General features: G+C 42.0%; 1 protein-coding gene across 12 annotated transcripts in view; it reads left to right on the forward strand.

Moving 5' to 3' along the window:
• The first annotated feature begins 5494 nt into the window (after positions 1 to 5494).
• The window catches only part of PLEKHA1 (pleckstrin homology domain containing A1), a 57726-nt gene continuing 44209 nt past the window's right edge, over positions 5495 to 19011 (forward strand). For 3 of the 12 annotated variants that reach the window (XM_063607545.1, XM_063607546.1, XM_014346568.3), the window contains exon 1: positions 5822 to 5958. The gene's annotated coding sequence lies outside the window, so the exon portion shown is untranslated. The other 9 variants (XM_055093421.2, XM_008951011.4, XM_055093419.1 and 6 more) reach the window with 7 other exon arrangements.

Raw genomic sequence — 19011 nt, forward strand, 5'->3', positions numbered from 1 at the left:
GCTGGAGGTTTTAGATGAAAGTGAAATGTTTCTGAAGGAGCCAGACAAGATGGGAAATGATGACGTCATCACAGCCCTGCTCTAGTCTTCCCACGTCAGTTCATTTATACTTATTTATTTTTGGGCCAGGAGAGGGTGGGGGTCAGGTGCACAACCAAACATCTACTGCACATTAGAATCATTGGGAGTGCTTTTCAAAAGTCTTAGATTTGTGGGGAAACAAATTCAAGTGCCCCCTTAGCTTGGCGGCCTGAGCCCTTCCAAGTCAGGTCTCTGCTACGTCCCCAGCACCATATCCACATGGCCCTGTTCCCCCATTGCACCAAATTCCACGAGATCCTACACCACAATCCCATCCCAGTCACCCTCATATGAACAAGGACCACAGCAGTCAGAGTACTTTTAGAACCTACCCACTGCCCATGTAAGAGACTTTGAATGTATTATCGCCTTGGTCAGGTGGGCTCAGGGAATCAGGCCGAACTAAATCATAGAATTGCTGACACTGATGGAGCCACTAATACGTGCCAGACCTTTGTTGCATTATTTTATTTAGGACTAATGATGGGGCTGTGAAGTGGGAACTATTGCCAGAGAAATGAGGTAACGTGTTTGAGGTCACCCAGTTAGTCAGGGCAGATGGACTCCAGGGCCCCAGCTTCTTACTTTCCTTTCCTGGGCTGGGGCCCATGACATCCAGACTCTCCTGGTGGAAGCAGTGACTTCTGTGCTTCTCTTCCTTTTTTTTTTTTTTTTTTTTTTTGAGACGAAGTCTCACTCTGTTGCCCAGGCTGGAGTGCTGCAGTGAGGCAATCTCGGCTCACTGCAACCTCTGCCTCCCAGGTTCAAACGATTCTCTTGCTTCAGCCTCCTGAGTAGCTGGGATTACAGGTGTCCGCCACCACACTCAGCTAATTTTTATATTTTTAGTAGAGATGGGGTTTCATCATATTGGCCAGGCTGGTCTTGAACTCCTGACCTTGTGATCCGCCTGCATCTCGCTCTCAAAGTGCTGGAATTACAGGCGTGAGCCACTGTGCCCTGTCTGGTAAGGGGAAGGGGTCTGAGGGTACAATTCCCACAGGCCAAGGAGCTTGTGAAGCCCAAGATGGACTTGTTCCCAGATCCTCTCTCCCAGCTTTGTTTGCAAGGAGTCTTCACCTTCTAGAATGCTCCCTACTTCAGTGCTGCAATTAGCAACCCAAGTGTGGCCCTGGATGATCATCTTGATTCAGAAAATCTTGTTTTTCAAGTTTTCACACCACATTGGAGCAAGAGTCCGTATGTTTGGATGACAGCAAGCATCCTGTGCTCTGCAATTTTAGGGTTTACCACCATCCCAGGCCTGCCACATGTGGTCAGGGTAATTAATGTATGACCTAACTAGGGTGTAGATGCAGCTGGAACCCACCAGACCCCCAGAGATCATAGGGTTGCTGGGGACCTTTAGAACTCCAGTGGCATTCAGCAATTTTAGATCCTGTCCAACCCAGATGTTCAGTGTTGGGCTCCCTTCCTTGTCTGATAATCCTAAGGCAGGAAAGACCTAGTTCTGCTCTCTACAAGTCTTGGAGGCAAGCATCTCCCCGGATGCCCAGTTTTTTGTTGTTTGTTTTTTTTCCTATGTGGGCCTGGAATTTGGGCTGGTTGCTGACTTTTTCAGAAATCCTATTCTTCCACCTTGGTAAGCATAAAATGTGGACAGTCTTTCGTGGCACCTTCCTGAAGGAGGATTGTTGTGCCCCAGCCCTGGGATGCAAGAATTAGCTCCAGAAGGAGACTCCAGTCACCTGATTGGTAATCTAGGAAGGTCACTTAATCTGTGCCTGCTTGGGGTGATTACTGAGAATCATGCTTCCCCTCACTTGGTCATTGCCAGTTGTGAGGCAGGGTCAGAAAGCCAGCTCCGACTCTTCACCCACAGAAGCAACTCCACTGACTCGCTGCCTGGAGTTCTTGTGCCATTTTTACACTAAAAAATAGGGAAAAGCCGTTTTTAACGCTCTGCTACCCAGTTTCTGGAGGGGACACAAAAAGAACAAAGCCGGGTTCAGAGAGTGTTCAGTTCATGTTTAATTCTTGTTCTATCTTGGTTCTGATTTCTGGTTAGAACAGAGGTTTGCTTCTGGAGGTACTCCTTCTGTTTGGCTTCTGATGCTGGCTCTGTCCATAAAGGGGACTGTGGCATTCATCATTCAACACATACTTCTGTTGTAGGCACTAAGGATACAAGCAGGAACAAAACATAAAATCCCTGGCCACGTGGAGGTTACAGTTTAGAGGGACGTGCAGAAAAAAAATATATATATATGCACATATATAATATGTACAAAAGTGACCATTGCTAAGGGGAAAAAGATAATGCAGGAAATGCTGCAGACATCAAATATTAGAGAGGTGACTAGCATTCAGGAGCTTTCTGCGTGCCTCTGTACGCTGCTTTTTGTGTTGTCAGAGGGGCTGACGTCTGTCTGGAAGCCCCAGAGCCCAGCACTAAACATATGGAAGGGGCCCAAGAGCTATTTTTGAATGAAACATCAACGTACTTCACACGTGCAAAGCATGATGATAATGATGACAGTGATAATTTAAAGGTAAACTGCAGGCTGGGGCAGTGGGTCACACCTGTAATCCCAGAACTTTGGGAGGCTGAGGAGGGGGGGTAGATCACTTGAGGTCAGGAGTTCGAGATCAGCCTGACCAACATGGAGAAACCCTGACTCTACTAAAAATACAAAAATTAGCCTGTCATGGTGGCAGGCACCTGTAATCCCAGCTACTTGGGAGGCTGAGGCAGGAGAATCACTTGAATTCAGAGGCAGCGGTTGCAGTGAGCTGGGATTGTGCCACCACACTCCAGCCTGGGCGACAGAGCGAGACTCTGTCCCTTCCGGCAGAAAAAAAAAAAAAAGTAAACAGCTAAACTATAGATCCTTGAATTCAGACTCCTCCTTTTTCTTCAGATGAAAAGTAGCCATGGAATATTCCAGCATTCCTCAGTGCCTTCAGTGAGTCCTGAGTGTCCTTGGTTTGCTCCCAGACTGTAATTTCCCTGTACTATTTTTTTTTTTAAATAACACTGAAAGCACTGTTATGTAATAAACCTCTGCATCCAAAAAAAAGAGGCTGGAAGAAAAGCAGAGAGTTTTTTTTTTTTGTCTCTGTATTTATTGGCTGATCGGGAGCTATGAAGTTCTGGTTATACTGCAACCTCAAAGCAGTCCTGGGATTATCTTGTTGTGTGTCCTTGGGCAAACTGAGTTACTTTTCTGGCTTCTTTACTGTATGTAAATATGGCTCTCAATGATAAACAGTTTTGGGGACTTGTTATGCAAAAAGAACAAAGGAGCAATTTTTTTTTCTTGAGTCCCGTTCTGTCCCCCAGGCTGGAGTAGAGTGGCACGATCTCAGCTCACTGCAACCTCCATCACGTGGGTTCAGTTGATTCTCCTGCCTCAGCCTCCCGAGTAGCTGGGACTACAGGTGCCCACCACCATGCCTGGCTAAGTAGAGGGGGTTTCACCATGTTGGCCAGGCTGGTCTCAAACTCCTGACCTCAAGTGATCCGCCCACCTTGGCCTCCCAAAGTGCTGGGATTACAAGCAGGAGCCATCACATTGGCCAAAGGAACAATTTCAAACCACTCATCAATGATGTCAAACAACATTCAGGAGAGAGATCCGGCGGGTCCAGCCTGGAGAGGGTGAGAGGCTCTTGGCCTAAGTGTTCTATTCTCAGGACCAGTATTTTCAGATCAAATAAAAGATGTGAATTTGACTTTGAATTTCAAATAAACAAATTTCCCATCTGGAATCTTCTAGGATTCTAGCACTGACGAACTAGAGACTCCTTCCAGACCTTCTAGCCAGGGAAGGCAAACTCAAATGCCTACAGGGATAAGACAGGTGACACCTAGATTTTTATTTTTAAATGTTAACCACACATTCAGTTAAATCAACAAAAACCCACTGTGTGGACCAAAGGAAACAATCTGCTCTGGCTACTTTATAAACTATAGTGAGGCCAAACCCTTTCAACCATTATACAGATGAGGACCCCAAAAGAGACAGATGTCAGCAAGGCTGCATAGCTAAGGTTTCTCAAAAGATAATCAAAATATCACGTTGGATGAAAGGCAATTGAAAATGCTAAGTCTCAAAGAGGCAGTCAGAGAGCCGTTCTATGCAGTTTGCAAGATGTTTTCACCTCCATCAGTTTATCAGACTCTGAGAACATTCTGCAAGGCAGGCAGGGTGGATGACACTCATTTACAGTCGAGGTCACTGAGGGTGAGAAGGGCAAAGTGTCACTCTCTGCATAAAGTCACATAGGTAAGTCTACACAGGAAAATCTAGGGCTGTTCTTCACTACACCTCTGATTCAGATAACAGGTAGGGTTCCTCTAAGATTTTAATAAAGACAAACTCAAAATCCTCTATGATGCCCCATGAAGAGAAACAAGTCAGGAGGCCAGGCTGAACGCCCAGACTTCTAACCCAGTTCGCAAATAAAGAAGTGGCAAAGTAGACAGATTCCAGCCTGTCACCAGGGTTGTGTCTTCTGTCCTAGCAGCTGTACAGCTTGTCTTACCACTGGACATTTGTTTCATGTACATTTTCACATAGGAAGGATATTCTAAAAGATGTTGATAAAGATTTTTTTAAAGGGTTTGAAGGGGATAGGATGTGATCTAAGGTTGTGCAAGGAGAGGACAGGAAGAAGCACACAAAAAGAACAAGTATTTATTAAGAGCCTAGAGTGGCATGCGCTGTGAAAGGCGTGGCATGTAATTCTTTCCCAGTTCTTTGCATGTCTGAATATTTCTCATTCTTCAGGTTTCAGCTCAGATATCACATCCTCAGAGAACTTGCCTTGCCACTCTCTCTGAAAAGCCTGCCCCCCTCCCCGCCACCGCTACTGTCTCTTGAACTTTCTCAGTCTGGCCATTCTATTAAAATCTGGAACGATTTTGCTAGTTTGCGGACGAGTTTCCCCCAAGCTGCAGGCTCCATAAGGGCAGTGACAGTGTCTCTTTCTCAGATGAATGCCGGGTTGCCTATCGCGTACTTGGCACACAGTTAAGTGCTCGAGAAATTGCTAAACACTCAACGAATATTTACCAGAATACATATTTATGCTCCACCGTTGCTGAAAGAATTTCGACTAATCCTTCTTTAAGTCTCTCTTACCCTCCTGTACTATTAACACCATTGTAAGTAGGCAGTGGAGCTACATTTGCAGGGAGAGAGAAGAGCGAAAAATTGGCGCGCAGAGCTGTAAAGCGTTTTTCTCCAGGTCACACCGCAGCCTGTAAATTTGTGCCACTTGGACCGATTATGGGACAGCTTGCAAACAAATTATCTGCAAACTAACGAAGCCTATTTTTAAAGATCCCTGTTCCTCGCAGCTCTAGGCGATGACATCAGAAAACCCGGAGTTCCACCTCCGAGCCAAGCCCAGTGGTGCTCAAAAACTACGAATACCAGGAAGCACCGCGGCGCGGCGGCCCAGAGCTCCGCGCGCAAGCCTCCCCGGCGCGCCGAGGCCGCCGCCGCTGGAACCAGGAAGACACCAGAAACTCGGCCCGCCACGCCGCAGGGACCCGCGCGGGGCCTGCCGGGACTCGTAGTCTCTGCGGGCTGGGAGCGCCCGCTCCGGAATCTCAGCCGCCGTCTGAGGGCTGAGGCAGCGTGGGGACGCGTGCGCAGTGCGCGGGCTGGCCGTCGCGGACGCCGCTCCAGGCAGCCGAGCCTCTGTGGGAGCCGGGGCCGCGGCGGCGCGGGTGCTCCGGGCCGAGGCCGCGGTAAAGTTTGGCTTGAAGAACGCGGCCGCGCTGGAGCAGGGGTGGGGGACGGGGTCGAGCGCGAGGTGGCGGCGGCTGCGGGGCTGCCGGGCTGCTGGAGCGCGGTTCCCGCTGAGGCGAGCGGGGAGGCGTCCGCAGAGGGGCGGTGGGCGCTGGTGAGTGCGGAGCCGGCGCCCCCTCTGCGCACGTCCGCGCCACGCGCCACAGCACCTGGAGGCCGCCGGGCCGGCTCACCTGCCGTGGCTTGGGGCAGCGGGAGGGGGCGGCGTCTTCTTCCCGTGGGTCCCCGATTGTTTTCCCGACGTCAGCCCTCAGCGTCGTCCGGCGGGGGAGGGCGGGAGGCCCGCGGCGGTCGCGGGGCCGACAAGCGCCTCGGCGTCTCCGCCCCCCGAGAAATCCCGCTCGGGGCGCGGTGCGCGCAGCTGCCCGGGGATTCCCGGTGGCGCCGGTCGGAGCGCCTCCCTCCAGGGCTGTGCCCGCGGGGCGCGCGGCGCCGGGCATCCTTTCCTGGTGTTTAATGCATTTTGGCTTCAGGACTTGCCGAGGCCGAAGCCGGCTCCGCCCTGGGCCCTGAAGTCGGGCGGTGTCCGCGATTTACCTCCGCACCTTCGGGGCAGGTGGCCAGAGGCAGCGTTGAAGGCGACTTGCCCAAGGTCACGCAGGTGGCACCGGGGAGGCGACCAGACCCAGGTCTTTCGACGCCGAGGCCAGCTGCCAACCGCAGAGCTTTGGGGCCGTCTTGAGTGGTTTGTGGTTTGTTTCAGATGCTTTCTATTGACCTCCTGGAAAGAGGGGAAAGTGTGTCATAATGAAAGCGGTCCTGTTGCTTATAGTGTTTACTGCCTTTGGTAGAATTCTGGTGAGGCTGTGCCCCCGCGCAGAGCATCTCCCGTGGTCTGGGCGTATAAATAATGAAACTCCTTTGCTCTCTGGGGGCAGTACAAGAAGAGGTTCAAGGAACAAATAAATATCCAGGCAGTTTCTGCGTTTTCCTCGTCTGTTTCACCTTCCAATTCTGCAGTACTGGTTTTCTTATTTTACAATTGATCGTTGTTTTAATAAGATTTTCTTTGTTTTAATGAAGTCATTGCCCCTTGTGAGTTAGTTTTCTAAATAGAAAATCTTATTTCCTGTGTGTTTAATGACTGGAACAAATAGTGCACTATGAGGTTTACACCATTGTCTTTCATCTTAGAACTCCTGATCAATCTGCTTTATTTTCCCAAGTACTCAGCTTGCATACTTTCTATGTTAATTTGATGCCACTGAAACCATTTACAGCAAAGTCTGGGTAAGAGTTATGTGATTGTTTTGTGAAACTGTGTTTTTCTTCACAATCTGAAGAACTTGAAGACCCGTTATATTAAAATAATAAGATTTATTCTGATCAAAATACCTGTTTACTTTTCATGCTCTTAATTTTTCCTGTTGACACACTTGTGGCAAAAGAAATATTTCCCCTAGTGGAGTTAAAGTATTTTTTATCTTGGCCAATTTTCCCAAGGAAAATTGCATTTTAGAGTACTGATACATTTAAACAAGAGTATTTAACTTTGACAGAATTTGAATTAATAAAGTAGTTAATTTATTTTATAGTGCCGTAAACCTTACACTGTATCCACTGACAGTTTTCTCTTGTAGTGTATACCTGTATCAAGATATGTGGCTGTGAATTTAGTGACATTACGAAGATATATATATATATATAATATAAATATATGTGTATACACACCGCGCGGGCGCGCGCAGAGCTTCCAGTCTTTATCTTGTTAATTAGTATTTTCATTGTTGCTTTGGGAGGGGGTAAAGTAGCAGGTTTGTATCTTTTTTTCTCCCCAGTTTTAGCAGTGTAACAAAATAGGAAAGATGGTGTGTAAAATTGAGTTTGTCATAGACTAGGAGAGACAGTGAAACAGGATAAGTATACAATTGTGAGGAAACTGCCATGAGTTCATAAGCCGGAAGGACCTTTTTAGAAGTGTTTAAGGATGTTAAGAATAGCATTGGATTCTTTTCTTTAAAAGTCATTCAAGTATCGTTTGCAAACATATAGGATATGACAATATTGACCACTCCTAGGAAGATACTTGGGAAAGGTGGAAACATTTTACATTTTTATGGGGACTTCCCCCCCACAAAAAACATTTAATGGAGATTTAAACAAAGTGGCTTTTTGACTTAAGCCTGGAAGTTCTTTATTATTATTAGTCATGCTGCAAATCCCGAAGTTATTTTAATTGTGTGATAATTTGTAACCCAGAATGAAATCTAATAGTTTATTAATATAATTTAAGTCATACTTTGACATTGACATATTGCTTGATGTCAAGTCATTATTGTTTAAATAACTTATTTGAGAATGGGGAAGATAGTTTTCTGAATATAGTGTAGTAATTATTTGTGACAATAGTAACATTGCTTTTATTAGAAAATTTTGGGTTGATATAACTAACTGCCTAAAAGTATTTCCTATTTGATTCCAACTGTGAGCTGAGGTAATATGCAAATAATTACTTTTCTCATGCTGGAGCAGTTTACTTTTGTTAATATTAAAATTTAAATTTCAAGATTAAAAAATCTTGTTTTAGATCTGCAGTGATACAATAAAATGACTTCAGTAGGAGGTAAATATTAAGATTTGGTTTTAGGTTTTTTGACCATTTGTGAGTACATATCCAGCATTTAAGAATTTATTGACGTGGTGTCTGAAAGGAATGCTTTCAGAAAGGGCAGAAAACTTGGTAGCTTTAGATGATTGTCTATAATGCTTAATTATTTTTAGAAACATAAAAATATGGGATGTTTTTATGTAAACATAAAGCATCCTGTTATTTGTTATAGCACTAGAACTCTCTTACACTTACTGAGCAATATTAAACCATTTGACCCTAAGTAACTTTTTTTCTTGTGGGTACTGTCTAATAAGGGATATGTGAGTTTGTGATTCCTAGAAGATGCTTAAGCAAACATATGTTTGCTATTTATTTTAGTAAGCCTTTTAATTAGTTGAATTGATTATATTCAGGAAGATGGGGTTTTTGTGATTTTATAAGCTTTCTTTGAACTGGAATTTCTGTTGGATATAAAAGAAAATTAGTCATTTAAGATTTTTTTAAGTTAAATAAGTTTTAGAGCAAAATATTGTTTCCTACATGGAACTCTTATCAGGCTTGTCAGTCTGATAGCTTTATTCTCCAGAAAGTTGTGGTTTTTAGCCCTTTAGGCAGCCTAGCCTTTTATGGTTTAACCATTGAACTCTATATTCTGGATTGAATTTAACCTCTTGAAGGAAAAGACGATCACAGGCACTAGAATTGGAAGTGATCTCAGAGGGCTTCTAATGTAGCATCTTACCCGGTACAGTAAATCCCTCCTGAGAATTTCCATGTCAGGTGTTCCCTCCCATTATTAAGGATGAGAATGCTAATGCATATGTCATCAGGTTATTCAGCAGTCCAAGCTTACTGAGAACAAACAAGAGTTTTAATGAGTTTTAATTTTCACTATTCACTGCCTTTAACTGTATTTTGTAGGCTCTTTCCCACCCCGCTGTCCCCCACCCCCCATAACATCATGGGTAAATGATAGCTTTTCTGTCATTTACAGTTTTCAAAAAGTTCTAGGCTGGGCTCAGTGGCTCATGCCTGTAATCCCAGCACTTCAGAAAGCCGAGGTGGGAGGATAGCTTGAGCCCAGGAGTTTGAGACCAGCCTGGGCAACATGACGAAACCTTGTCTCTACAGAAAATAGAAAAATCAGCCGGGCGTGGTAGCACGTGCCTGTAGTCCCAGCTAGTTGGGAGGCTGTTGTAGGAGGATCCCTTGAGCCTGGGAGGCAGAGGTTCCAGTGAACAGAGACTGTGCTGTGGCACTCCAGCCTGGGTGACAGGAGAGTGAGACCCTGTCTCCAAAAAAAAAAACAGAAAAGCAAAAACAAAAAATTGCAGTCTATTCCAGTTTGAACATTCAATCTCATATATATTCAATTTAAAGGTTTTTTTTCCCTTCCTTACCCAGTGGTCAGGCCACTTACTTCCTGAAGCACTTGGGGTATGGATGGCTTGTGGTAAGCTCCTGGGATACCTCTTTCCTTTCCCTCTTAAGGGATCTATTTGGATACAAATGTGTCAAGAGAAGTAGAAAAAGACAAGTGTTTGTTATCTGGTGCTATTAGAGTCCTCTCTTGATTAACAGTGGCAGGCCATTGCAGTCTACTAATAGGCAACCAAACTGGCATTTTTGGTGAGATCTTGCAGGGAGACTCCTGCTGCACAGTTTCTGGGTATGAAATTTTCTGTAGCTAAACCTTTTCCAACCTACACACCCATCTGCTTGCTCCCATCCTGTCAGTTTACCCACTGGTTACGTGAATGTGTGTGAGTCAGGGTGGAGATCTTTTCTCTCTGCAGCGAGATATTTTGATAATGGCAAAACAACTTCAATCCAGGTACGCTGTGGTTTCTATTCAACCCACTGGAAACTCACTTCCTTGTGATGTCGAATAGTGGCATACAGACTACTTAAGTCTGCCTTCTTTCTGTGCCCTGCCATTTCTCATCAATTCTCTTTGTCCCCCTTTTCAAGTAGACACACGGGGTCAGTCACTCAGTCTGCTGCGTAAGCAGATGTGGAACTGAAGAATGGGATGGAAGTCTGTTCTAGGCTCCTCTGATCTTCATGAGTGATTTCTGTTAGAGGCCCCTGCCACTGTTTTGGTGAAGACCTCCTCCTTTTCCCTGCGTTCTCCCTGAAGACTTACAGTTCTTTCCCTCTCTTCTGTCAACTGCTCTTGCAGAGTGGAAGGATGGTGCTAATTAGGGTGCCAGAGCCATGCCTGACTCTACAGATATTTGATCCTCGATGTCTATATATCCTCAGCTTTGTGTTTGTCAGTGATTGTGGGGCACCAGGACTAGTCCCACTCGACATGTTTTAACAAATAATAGTGAAGTCTTGTGGGCCTGATGAGGTCTCACTGTACAGAATTTAATTTTTCTTTGCTTTTTCTTATATCACTCAGGCTGTTTCTGTGTTTTGCTTTATTTTTTGGCTTCCTGGTTCCTGACCGATGAGGTGTTAAGTGTAATTATGTTAATTCATGACTGATTTGTAAGATCTAACTATACCTTAGAGTATGAGTAAAGCTGAAGGAGAAATTTGGGTTGGGAGGCATGTTAATAATATAATTGTGTCTGGTTTTACCTCATGTAAGTTTTACTAAAAATATAAATTCAAATGGAAATACAGTGTTTGAAACTTTTTCCTTCCATTATTTAAATAAATCAGTTAAATCTGGTAAATGATTCTTGTCTGATGAGGAAGAAACAACTTTCTATCTGGAAACTTAACGTTAATCTTTGATGCAGTAATTATGGGTTACTTCATCCTTCGTTCAACAAATAGTTACTGAGGGTCTTGCATGTGACAGCCACTGTGTTAGGCATTGGAGAAACAACAGTAAATAACAAATCCCTGCTGTCATGGAGCCTACATTACAGTGTGGGGAAACAGACAAGAATCAGGTAAATAAGTAAACTGTATCATTCATTAGATAATCAATAAATGCTAAGGAGAAGAATAACATGGGGAACCAAGGTGGAAGTAGCAAAACGGTTTGGAGGATTTGCAATTTTAGATAAGATCTAAAAGGAAGTGTTCACTGAGAAGGTGACTTTGAGTTACAAGTCCCCGAGTGGGAATCTTGTCTGGTGAGTCCAGTGGCCAAATGAATGAGTAAGGTGGGTATTGGGATGGGGTAACAGGGCAGACGAGGCTTAGTGGTCTTTATGAGGGCTTTGGTTTTTAGGTTTTTACTTTGAGTGAGATGGGATCCCATTGAAACAGGTTGTCAACCTTGGCCGAACATTAGAATGATTGGGGAAGCTTTAAAAAAGTACTGATGCCTGGATCCCATTCCAGAATTTCTAATTTAATTGGTTGGCGGTGGTGGGGGAGGCGGTGTTTTAACGTAGGCATCAGGAATTTTTAAAATTCCCAGGTAATTCTGATAAGTGGCCAAGGTTGACATCTATTGCACTGAAGAGTTTTGAGCAGAGTGAGGTATTACATAGTATTGAGGAGTGTGACTCTAGAGCCAGACTCCTCCAGTTTGACTCCTGGCACTGCCACTCCCAAGCATGTGACCTTGAGCAAGTGCCTTAGTTTTCTCATCTGTAAAATTGTTATAAGGATTAAATAAACTAATATTTAGGTATTTAGAAAAGTGCTTTATGAGTAGTAATATGTGTAAGTGTTTATTGAGTGAACACTTGAATAAATGTTTTAATGGGATCACTTTGACTGCCATGTTGAGAATAGATTGAAGTGGGGTAAGGGCCAGATCCAGGAGAGGCCCTTGGCAATAATCCAGGTGGGAGGTCATGGTCACTTGGACCAGAGAGGTAGCAAGTGGTGAGAAGTAGGATTCTGGTTATAATTTGAAGATGGAGATAACAGGATTTGCTGATGGATTGGACATGGGGTAGGATATGGTTTGGATTTGTGTCCCCACCCAAATCTCATGTCCAATTGTAATCCCCAGTGTTGGAGGAGGCGCCTGTTGGGAGGCGGTTGGTTCATGGGACAGACATCCCTACTTTCTGTTCTCATGATAGTGAGCGAGTTCTCATGAGATCTGGTTGTTTAAAAGTGTGTACCTCTCTTCTCTCTTTCTTCCTCCTGCTCCTGCCATGTAAGAGGTAACTCCTCCCTCTTTGCCTTCCACCATGATTGTAAGTTTCTTGAGGCGTCCCCAGTCATGCCTCCTGTACAGACTGTGGAACTGTGAGCTAATTAAACCTCTTTTCTTTGTAAATTACCCAGCCTCAGGTAGTTCTTTATAGCAATGCAAGAATGGACTACCACAGGGTGAGAAAAACTTAAGTATGACTTCAAGATACTTTTCCTGAACAACTGGAAGAAGGGAGTGGCCCTTTACTGAGCTAGGGAAGGCTGGATCAGGATTCTGAGGGGAATATCTGGAGCTCAGTTTGTTAAGTTTGAGATAGCTTGTTAGATAAGTGGAACCGTAGAATAGGCAGTTGTATACATGGGTCTGGAGTCAACAGTGTTCAAGGCTGGAGATAACAGTCTGGAAGTCATCAATATTTAGGCCTGTGAGAATGAGTAAGCTCACCAAGACACTGAGTATATATAGGAAAGAGATCCACAGACCACCCTCTGGGATACTCCAACAATAGAGGTCTGGGAGATGAAATATTCCTTAGGGTTTCTTTTGTACTCTAGAATGAAAGACAATTGTAATCGTTTCTTTTTTTAAAAAAAGCTTTATTGAGATATAATTCACACTATATAAATCACTTATTTAAAATGTATGATTTAGTGCATTCACAGTTACGTGGACAACACCACAATCAATTTTATAATATTAGTATCATCCCCAAAGAAACCCTGTACCCTCCTATCCTTAGACAACAACTCATTTCCCCTGTACCTAGGCAACTAGTAATCTACCTTCTAGCTTTATAGATTTGCCCATTCTGCATATTTCATGTCAGTGGAATCATACTATACTTGGTTTGTTTAGAGAGAAGTGGTATCCGTTAGTACCTAGCTTCTAGATTCAATAGATACCAAGTTATTTGGTAAAGGTGGGGGCTATAAGATCTCTCCAATGTAAAGATACATTTCCTGTTTGCAATTAGTAACAAAACTGTGGGGTGATATTTTGAGACTATGAATATTCTGTTTCCTAACAGCATTTCATCTAGTGGTTTTAGTGTTCATTGAAGATGCTTGTGTAAATCAGTGAGACATTGGGATTACAAAGTGGTGATTTTCTATTACTGTCATATCTTCAGAAATTATGTAGTTCATATTATTTCTAATTCAGATGTATTGTACACAGTTTGTTCTTTTGTTTTTTGTTTGTACCTCTTTTCTCTCACTGTGAAAGTCTTGGTTCCTAATAACAAATAAATGTTTTCTTTTATTTTAAATATAATCATATCAACATATTTACATTATCCAATAATGTACATTATAATGGTCTGGAAGTCTTATCATACCTAAAATGTTTCACATTACAGTACCAAGTAGGAATGCTGGATCATAGGATAAAAGCATATATGATTTTGTTAAATAGTACCAGATTCACCCAGTAGGGTTTTACCATTTTGCCTTCTTGCCAGCAATGTAAGAGTTTCTGTTTTCTTACAGCCTCATCAGTATAGTGTGTTGTCAAACTTTTGAATTTTTGCCAGTCTAATAGATGAGAAATGGTATATCTGTATAGTATAGATTTAAAAAACTTCTATTATGGAGATTTGTGAACATCCACAAAAATAGAATAGTGTAACCAATCCCATGAACACCATCATTTAGCCCCAGCCACCAACCCTGCCACCAGTGCCTCCGTTTATTCCTTCTCTCAAATTATTTTGAAACAAATCCCAGATAACATTTTTTTCTTTTCTTTCTTGCTTTCTTTTTTCTTTTCTTTCTGTTTTTTTTTCTTTTTTTTTTTTTTTAGAATGGGTCTTGCTCTATTGCCCAGGCTGGAGTACAGTGGCACAATCATAGCTTACTGCAGACTCAATCTCCTGGGCTGAAGCGATTATCCCACCTCAGCTTCCCAAGTAGCTGGGACTACAGGCACACACCACCACGCCTGGCTAATTTTTTTTTTTTGGCAGAGATAATGTCTTGTCATTTTGTAGGCTTGAACTGCTGAGCTCACACAATCCTCCTGCCTCAGCCTCCCAAAGTGCTGGGATTACAATTGTGAGCCATCATGCCTGGCCCCAGATAAATAACATTTTATATCAGTAAATATCTCTAAATGAAAAGGACTCCTCCTTTTTTTGGTAACAATCACAATGCCGTTATCACACCAAAAATAATGTGTCTGTTTTCTTAATATCATCAGACAATATCCAAATTTCCGATTTTCTTAAATATGTCAGTGTTTGTTTGTTTTTGTTTTTATTTTTAAAGAAACAGGATTTAAATAAAATCCACATGTCGTGATTGGTCCAGATATGTAGTCTTTTTTAATTCATAGGTTTCTCCTCTAGTTCCTTTTCTTCTCCTGCTTTTGAATTTAATTTTAAAGAAACCAGTTATCTTTCCTGAGCCATTTCTTACCGTATAGATTTTGATATTTGAATCCCTGTGGTAGTCTCTTGTGTTATTCTGTTCTTGCAATGTCATTGGCAATGGCTACATCTCGGTATGGTTTTTTGTATTTGTCCTATTATGAGTGATACTGAATATCTCATCATATATTTAAAGGCCATTTTTATATCTCTCTTGGTACAATGTTCATGTCTTTTACTCATTTTTCTATTGAACGTTTGATATATTTCCCTTAACATTTTTTGCAAGCTCTTTAAATGTTAAGGAGATTAGCCCTTTGTCTATGATATAAGTTGCAAATATTTTCTACTGGCTTTGACTTTGCTTATCAGGTTTTTGCCATGGAAAGCTTTTAAAAAACTTTATTTGGCTGGGTGCGGTGGCTCACGCCTGTAATCCCAGCACTTTGGGAGGCCGAGATGGGCGGATCACGAGGTCAGGAGATTGAGACCATCCTGGCTAACACGGTGAAACCCTGTCTCTACTAAAAATACAAAAAATTAGCCAGGTGAGGTGGCGGGCGCCTGTAGTCCCAGCTGCTCGGGAGGCTGAGGCAGGAGAATGGTGTGAACCCCAGGGGGCAGAGCCTGCAGTGTGCCGAGATCGTGCCACTGCACTCCAGCCTGGGTGACAGAGCGAGACTCCGTCTCAAAAAAAAAAAAAAAAAAAAACAGCCAACTTTACTTGTAGTCATTTATAAATGAGTTTTTAAAATTGTTACTGCTTCAGGTGTGGTGGCTCACACCTGTAATCCCAGCACTTTGGGAGGCCAATGCAGGTGGATCATTTGTGGTCAGGAGTTTGAGACCAGCCTGGCCAAATGTGGTGAAACCCTGTCTCTACTGAAAATACAGAAATTAGCCGGGCGGTAGTGGCTCAGTGCCTGTAATCTTAGCTACTCAGGAGGCTGAGGCATGAGAATTGCTTGAGCCTGTGAGGTGGAGGTTGCAGTGAGCCGAGTATCACGCAACTGCACTGCAGTCTGGGCAACAGAGTGAGACTCTACCTCAAAAAAAGAATTTTTTTTAAAATTGGTACTGGATTTTTAACCTTTTGAAGTTACATTCAATAAACTCTATCTGTTTAAAATGTATAATTTGATGAGTTTTGACCATGTCTGCAGCACATTAAGATACAGAACATTTCTATAACTCTGAAAAGTATCCTCATGCCACTTACAGTCCTTCCCTTCACCCTCAGCTCCAAGCAACTACTGATCTGCATTCCATCCCTATAGATTGGTTTGCAGTTTTCAGAATTTTATAGAAATATAATTATTTCTATAAATAAATAACACTAAAACCACTAGTTGAAATGTTAGGAAGCAGAATTATTATCAAAGGCTGTATCCTTTTGTGTCTGGCTTTTTTTTTTTTTTTTTTTTTTGAGACGGAGTTTCGCTCTTGTTGCTCAGGCTGGAGTGCAGTGGTGGGATCTAGGCCCACTGCAACCTCCACCTCCCGGGTTCAAGCAATTCTGCCTCAGCCTCCTGAATAGCTGGGATTAGAGCATGCCCCACCATACCCGGCTAATTTTGAATTTTTAGTAGAGACGGGGCTTCTCCATGTTGGTCAGGCTGGTCTTGAACTCCCAACCTCAGGTGATCTGCCTGCTTTGGCCTCCCAAAGTGTTGGGATTATAGGCGTGAGCCACTGTGCCCAGCCTATTTCTGGCCTTTTTTGTACTTAGTATTATGATTTTGAGATTTATTCATGTTGTTGCATCTGTCAGTAGTTCCTTTTTACTGTAGAGCAGTATTCCATCTCTACTGGTTTGTTCTATGTCCCATATCCTTTTTGGTCTGGCTTCTTTCACATACCAAAATACATTTGACATTTATTAGTTGCGCATGTATCAATAGTTTGTTCCTTTATTTTGCCAAGTAATATTTTATTGTATTGTATGCACCACATTTTGTTTATTCGTACACCAGTTGAAGGACATTTGGGTTGTTCGTGTTTTTTTGCCAGTTATGACTAATACTGCTATAAACATTTGTATCCAATATTTGGTGTGAACATAAGCCTTCAATTCATTTGGATAAATACCTAGGAGTGGGATTGCCGGGTTGTTCGCTAAGGATATGTTTAACTGTAAAAACTGCCAAACTGTTTTCCAAAGTTGCTATGTCATTTTGCATTTCCACCAGCAATATATGATAGTTCGTTTATTTCACATCTTTGACAGCATTTAGTGTTGTCAGGGTTTTTTTTTATTTGTTTTAGACATTTTAGTAGGTATGTTATAGTATCTTGTGGTTTTTATTTGCATTCACTTTCCTGACTAATTATAGTAGGCATCTATTCGTGTGCTTATTTACTATTTTTATATGTTCTTAGTCAGCTTGTGTGTTCCAAGTTTTGTTTTTTTTTTTTTTTTACCATTTTCGTATTTGGTTGTCTTATTATTGAATTGTAATAATTACCTGCCTGTTCTAGGGTATCATTTGCTGTCTGGATACATATATATTGAATATCTTCTTCATTTTTGTGGCTTGTCTTTTCGTTTCTTTATGGTGTCTTTTGAGCAATTTTAAAGTTTGATTACATTTCAAATATATCAACTATTACATGGTTCAGGCTTTTTGTGTCTTATTTAAGAAATATTTGTCTACCCCTAAGGTCCTGAAGACTTTGTCCTATATTTTGTTCTGGAAGCTTTAACATTTTACATTGAGTCAGTGATCCATTTGAGTTAGTTTTTTTCCTCATAGACAGTCGATTATTCCAGTCTTGTTTGTTGAAAAGACTGTCCTTTCTCTACAAAATTGCCTTGGCACCTTGGTTGAAAATTAACTGTTCTCTCTTCCTGTTTACTAGAAGAATTTTTAAAAGACTGGTGTTATTTTTTTCCTTAAGGGATTGGTAGAATTCACATATGAACTATTTCTAGGCTTTGACTTTTCTTTTTGGGGTTTTAGTAGTGAATTCATTTGCTTTAGTAGAAATAGGTACTTCAGATTTTCTTTTTTGTCTTGTGTCAGTTTTTTCAAAGTTGTGTTTTTTCAAAGAATTTGTTTACTTCTAAATTGTCAAATTTGTTTGCATGAATTCTTATTACCCACTTTATAGGGTGTGTAGTGTGTACTTCCTAATATTGGTGATTTGCTTTCTCTCTTTCACTTGGTTCACATAGCTATAGATTTATCAATTTGATCTTTTCAAGAAACAGCTTTTGGTTTTAATTTGTATTGTTTGTTTTCAATTTTATTAGTTTCTTTTCTGATATTTATTATTCCCTTTCTATTTTGGGTTTACTTTACCTTTTTCTAGCTTTTTAAGGTAGAGTTTATGCTATTGATATTAGACCTTTTCTAATAAAAATATGTTGACTATAAATTTTCTTTCAAAATCACCTTTAGCTGCATACTACAAATTTTGACTTTTAAAATTTTTCATTTAGTTAAGAATGTTTTCTGATTTCCCTTTTGATTTCTTCTTTTACCCATATTTTATTTAAAAGTATTTTAATTTTCAAATAGCTATTCAGGTGATAATTTCATCTATAGCACTAAAAACCAATGACAATTCTGACATATATTTGTTTATAAAATTCCTTGAATGCTCTGTATATTGTATTTATATGGTATATACCTGAGGGCTTTTCTGTAGCATAAAAGAACAGTTCATTATTTTTCAGTGTTCTCTGGGTTGAAGGAGCTCATTTGGGCAGCTCCGTCTTGGGGGTCTCTCTCTTGTAGTTGCAGTCAGATGGCAGCTGGAATGAGAGTCATCTGAAGGCTTGACTGGGCTGGATGGTCAAGATAGCCTCTTCACTCACTCTGCTAGAATGGCTGGGACAGTTGGGTGTGGGCTGGTCACCTCTCTCCGCACAGCTTCTTCATGGGACTAGTTGGCTTTCACACAACGGGGCAGTCTGAAGGCAGTCAGATTTCCTACATGACAGCTGACTTCTAGAGTGAGCATTCTAAGACATTGAGTTTTTTCAAGTAGATAATTTATTTGCTCTACTCTTTTAAACTAAGAAGTAAGATAAATGTATGGGGCCAGTCATTGTAGAAACTGCCTGGTAAGTAACGTTACAGCATCCTTTTATTTTTTTAGTCGAGGTGAAATTAGCATAAGATTACCCATTTTAGTGCGTACAACCCAA

Source organism: Pan paniscus, chromosome 8 (genome assembly GCF_029289425.2).
Source record: "Pan paniscus chromosome 8, NHGRI_mPanPan1-v2.0_pri, whole genome shotgun sequence".
In the NCBI taxonomy this organism is placed as follows: domain Eukaryota; kingdom Metazoa; phylum Chordata; class Mammalia; order Primates; family Hominidae; genus Pan; species Pan paniscus.